At 35.8% G+C, this 5,627-nt stretch overlaps 1 pseudogene; it reads right to left on the reverse strand.

Annotated features, from left to right (window-relative positions):
* Positions 1-2,375: 2,375 nt before the first annotated feature.
* Positions 2,376-3,862, reverse strand: LOC143386893 (eukaryotic translation initiation factor 5 pseudogene; annotated as a pseudogene).
* Between the last annotated feature and the right edge of the window lie 1,765 nt (positions 3,863-5,627).

A 5,627-nucleotide genomic window follows, 5' to 3' on the forward strand; every position in this document is an offset into this window, starting at 1 on the left:
TTGAACCAACCTTGCATCCCAGGGATAAATTTTACCTGATCATGGTGCAAAATTTTTTTGATATGTTTTTGTTTCCGGTTTGCCAGTAGTTTATTGAGGATTTTTGCATCTAGGTTCATTAGAGATATTGGTCTGTAGTTTTCTTTCTTTGAAGTGTCTTTGTCTGGTTTAGGAATCAGGGTGATGTTGGCCTCATAGAATGAATTTGGAAGTTCTCCCTCTTTTTCTATTTCCTGAAATAGCTTGAAAAGTATTGGTATTAGTTCCTCTTTAATGGTTTTGTAAAACTCTGCTGTATACCCATCCAGTCCTGGGCTTTTCTTAGTTGGTAATCTTTTGATGGTTTCTTCTATTTCCTCAATTGATATTGGTCTGTTTAGGTTGTCAATATCCTCCTGACTCAATCTGGGCAAATCATATGACTTAAGAAATTTATTGATGCCTTCACTATCTTCTATTTTATTGGAGTATAAGGATTCAAAATAATTTCTGATAATCTTCTGTATTTCTGAAGTGTCTGTTGTGATATTGCCTTTTTCATCCCGTATGGTAGTAATTTGAGTTCTCTCTCTTCTTCTCTTCGTTAGCGTGGCTAAGGGTCTGTCGATTTTATTTATTTTTTCAAAGAACCAACTTTTAGTTTTGTCAATTTTTTCAATTGTTTCTTTTGTTTCGATTTCATTAATTTCAGCTCTGATTTTAATTATTTCTTTTCTTCTACTTCTTTTCCTGTTGTTTTGCTCTTCTTTTTCTAGGATTTTGAGTTGAAGTATTAGATTATTTATTTGTTGTTTTTTTTTCTTTTTTTAAGGAATGAACTCCAAGCAATAAATTTTCCTCTTAGAACTGCTTTCAATGTGTCCCATAGATTCCGATATGTTGTGTCTGTGTTTTCATTTATCTCTATGAATTTTTTAATTTACTCCTTGATGTCTTCTATAAACCATTGATCATTCAGTAACCTATTGTTCATTCTCCAAGTGATGCATGATTTTTCCTTCCTTCTTTTATCATTGATTTTCAATTTCATTCCATTATGATCAGATAAGATGCATGGTATTATCTCTACTCCTTTATATTGTCTAAGAGTTGCCCTGTGACATAATATATGATCTATTTTTGAGAAGGATCCATGTGCTGCTGAGAAAAAAGTGTAACTGCTTGATCTTGGGTGGTATATTCTATATATGTCAATTAAGTCTAGGTTATTAATTATGTTATTGAGTTCTATAGTTTCCTTATTCAATTTTTATTTGGAAGATCTGTCCAGTGGTGAGAAAGGTGTGTAGAAATATGCCTTTAACTTGTTTCTTTTTTAAATAAAACTTTTTTGGGGAAAAAATCCAGTTTGAAATATAACAACACTTTTTTGGCAAGGCAATAACCAAAATCTAAAACAGCATAAGCTACATGTCCAAATGTAAAAGGCATTGAATAAACCACAATATTTTTTTTTCTTTTTTGGGGGGGTGCACGGCATACTGAACACAAGATAGAATGTCTCAACATTTTGAAATTATAATTTAAACCTTAAGGGTAAAAGCTGAAAAACTGCTGAGTTCTTGTTAGATATTAAATGCACCTTTCCCTGTTTCCCCCAATAAAATCAGAATTTATTATTTAATCACACCTCAAAGTTTGAGTTTTCTCTTTTAACAAAGCAACCACTACATACACATTAAAATACTTATTTGTTAATTTAATAATTTTTCCCTGGCTCATCCAACGTGCAATGCACATGACTCCAAATACTAAAATTTGGGGCTAGTGTACATGAACTGAAAAATCACAACTCCAAACTTCAAAACTAGTTCTTAAAATTATTTATAGGACACTCAGATTATTTTTATTTCTCAACAAGATTTTGCACTGTCATTTGATTATCGGTCTACCTCAGCACAAAAAAATTATAGATGCCAATTTGAGGGACTAAAAAAATTCAAATGTACTAGATTTAACAGCTCAGTAAGATCATTACAAACAAGTTTGTTTACATTCTGCTGAAAACTCCTGAATGGTCTCAGCACCTAACAAAATCTACCAGGCTCCAAGGACCATGTCAGGTTAAATGATGGCACCACTTTTTAAAAGGAGCCAATAACTTTAGCTAAGTCATTCAGAGCCCAAAATCTGAAGAATGACCAAAATCAAATCTTTATTTTTATAACTGTATAAATGTGATCCAAATGTGTCCACCACTAGTTTTTCCAAAAGAAACATGCTATAAATAAGCAAACTACATTTGCTCACTGATGTGTGTATGGACTTCCTAGATGTCTCATTGGGCTAATTACAGACCACTCACAGTAATATATTTTTAGTATTAAAGTGTAGCATGATGTTAAGCCATTTTAGCTTTTACACATGCATGTTGCACTTCTGGCTGATAATGGAGAAAAATTTGCAGCATTACACTGTTAAGCTAGGTTGCATCCATTCTTTTAAATGGCGTCAATATCAATGTCATCATCCTTGTTGTCAGACTTCACAGTTTCAACTTTCGGTACACTGGCAGTCTTTGAGTACACCACTTCAATGTTCTCATCTTCATCTTCTTCTTCACCACCAGAAGATTCTTCCTCTGCTTCCTTCAACTACTTTATAAATGGTTCTGCTTTGACACAAATCTCTTTGGCAAGTTCTTTTGATACATATTTCTTCGAGGCCTTTTCCGACCAGCTGAAGATGACCTCCTCTTCTAAAAGGTCTGCGTCATAGATTTCCTTCAAGATATGTGGAATCTTAGAGAGGAGCTGAGCTTGATGCATTGCCACCACACACTCCAAACCATGAAGAAGGTATCGTTGAGGTTTTTGTTATTGTGACAAAATCATAAGAAATGGCACCTGTATTTCTTAATCTGTTCTCTAATTTTATCATTAAAAAGAACTTCAGTTAGAACAAGAGGTCCCATGGCTTTTACATCCAGCCTTTCTGCTTCTGCGACAATTTCTTTGTCTGATGAGTCGATGATACCCTCTTCTTTTTTTTCTTAACAAAATCAAACAGAATATTGACACGCTCTTCTACAGTTCTTTCCAAATCATCACTGAGTGTCAGAACTTTTGTGTGGTCACTAATTTCATCCATTCTACACCTCTGAGCTTCTTCAGTTGAATCCTCTCCCCAATCATCATCCTCCTCTTCTTCCACAGCATGTGGAGGAGGACTGATTTCATTTGGTGGTGGTGGTGGTGGTGTCTCACTGCTGGATACAGAACCATTTTCCTTGTCTTTGCCCTTTCTATTTTTCTTTTCCTTTTCTTTCTTTCCTGGACCACTGTCACTATTCTCAGGTGGGTTTTTGAGAATAAATGTGCAGAGTTTATGATGTGTGTCAAGCATGCCTCGGTTGCCACAGGCTTTACAAGAATTACCTATTGTTTGCTTCTTTGGATTGACATGCAGTTCTGTTTCAGGATTCTCACACTCAGGACAGAGAACAAATTTTTTAATGAATCCATCCAACATATCTTGCAGCTTATTCGCCTCATGAGATCCATTGACAATGTAACGGTCATTCTTAACATCAAACTGGGTCTGTGCTCCCAGCTCACAACCAAAATATTTGGTGGGATACGTTGGAGGCCGATTAAGCGCCTTTGCAACGTCAACCATGTTGACTATAACTGTCTTGATTTCATTTCCTTTGCCCTCAACCTTGGCAATCAGACGGGGCATCTTGTAGTGATAGAACTGGTCTGACACGCTGCGGTTGACATTGACAGACATTTTGGCTTATTAGTGGCTTTATCAATAAGATGAAGAGATCTTTGATTGCAACTTTTTGGTATCTTCTGTCTGGAGAAGAAGGGATGACATAAACGACTGCAAGAGTTCTCGGTCTCTGACATGAAAAAATTTTCGCCCCTAAGGCTGTAAGCTCCTTGCTTGTACGCTATGTTTTCCCAATACAGGTACCAATGGCTGCGCAACAGCTCGTTTTCGTCAAATAAAGACATAAACCCAACGCGGCTCGCCCGGGACTGGGAGGAAGAGGCGCTGGAAACTGGGTCCGGAGCGGCGGGGCGAGCGAGTGGAGGGCGGCTGGGCAGGTGCCGCCGCCGAGCAGCGGGAAGGGCTGTCCCAGCGATGTCCACGTCCACACCAGCAGCGCCGAGCCTGGCGACCTCTGGAATGTTCTCGCTCTGACTACCAAAAGTTCTTTACAAATAGGGTTTCGGGTAGAGAGTGAATGTAAATGTCAGCACATGTGAAGAGTCAGTCACAATGATGAATTGTGGAAAATACGTAGGAAAGCAGATATAAATAGAGACATTAGGAAATCAGCAAAAGTATAAAGTGTGTAATTTGTTTGATATTTTCAAACGGGTTGAGTTTGAATGTATAATCTTAGGAAGAAACAAATATGTTGTCACAAATTGCATTGATCTTTGAGAGCATTAGGTAACCAGGACATGGATGTTTTCATTAACCCATGCTCACTTTCCATTAAGGCTTTGGTAAAATCATAAGTGTGACCTTTGCATTTTGTATCCAGAATATTATTGTGAAAAAATGTATATGTAGATAAGGTGACATGAGTATTTCTTTTACCATTTCTGTAGCAATATTTTGTAGACGTATAAATTAGTATTCAGGGTACAAATAGGTGTACCCTGTGTCTATGAATATGCAGATAATGCATGAACAGATCATACTTTGTGTAAATAATATAACTGGTTCCACTTAAAATAATGCATTGAATTGATATCTGAAAACATAAAAGAAATCTCATATTGATATACAATCATTCATACCAACCAGTTATACATCTAATGGTAATATTAGGGTTATGGTTTATCCTGAAAGGTGTGTGAGTTTTGCTTCAAAAGTGATTATGCAAAGCAAAAATAATGTGTTTGGAAAGAAGTCTCATGAAAAGAATAGTCAAGAAACCTAAAGGAATACATGTGTTCTGAAGCAGGAAATGATTGAACGTGAAACACATGCCTATATATTTGCAAAATATTGGATGAAATATATACTGTATGATGTGCATTAACTGCAGAAATAGTAATGTACCATTGTTGAATAAAAATGAACATCAAAATACACATCATGTCCCATAGAAATCTACTTGCATTGATGTTAATCTGGGTCAGTTACTGTAGAATTTTTAAGATATTTATGCACAATTCACTGAAGTTAGTATTCAGTACTAGGAAATAAAAATATGTATTTCAGGTGGATGAATATTTCTGAGAATTATCTTGTGAAAATTTGATTATAAATCCACATAAATCACAAAACATTTTAAACACAAAACACACATGGACATTAAAATGTAGCAATATATATGCCAATTTAAATTCATCTTGAAATATATATCATCCACTGATCCAAAACTATTTATTTAATGAACTTGGATTTATGTATAATGTTGTTCAGCTAGGAAGCTCCCCAAATAGATTGAATTTACTGTTCCAACAGTGTTTAGGAGGAGTGATCTTCTAAATGTGTATGCAAATATGTGCTACACAAAAATCTTCCCACTCTCATCCAGGACAATGCCTTGATATTACCTTCACCCCAAGTAAGACGCAACTGGAGGAGAAGAGTTTGAAAATCTGTGAATACATATCTGGAATGTAAAATGCGCAGGAGTTCACAACCTTGCAGGTTGC

The sequence above is a fragment of the Callospermophilus lateralis genome, unplaced genomic scaffold (genome assembly GCF_048772815.1).
Source record: "Callospermophilus lateralis isolate mCalLat2 unplaced genomic scaffold, mCalLat2.hap1 Scaffold_488, whole genome shotgun sequence".
Lineage (NCBI taxonomy): Eukaryota > Metazoa > Chordata > Mammalia > Rodentia > Sciuridae > Callospermophilus > Callospermophilus lateralis.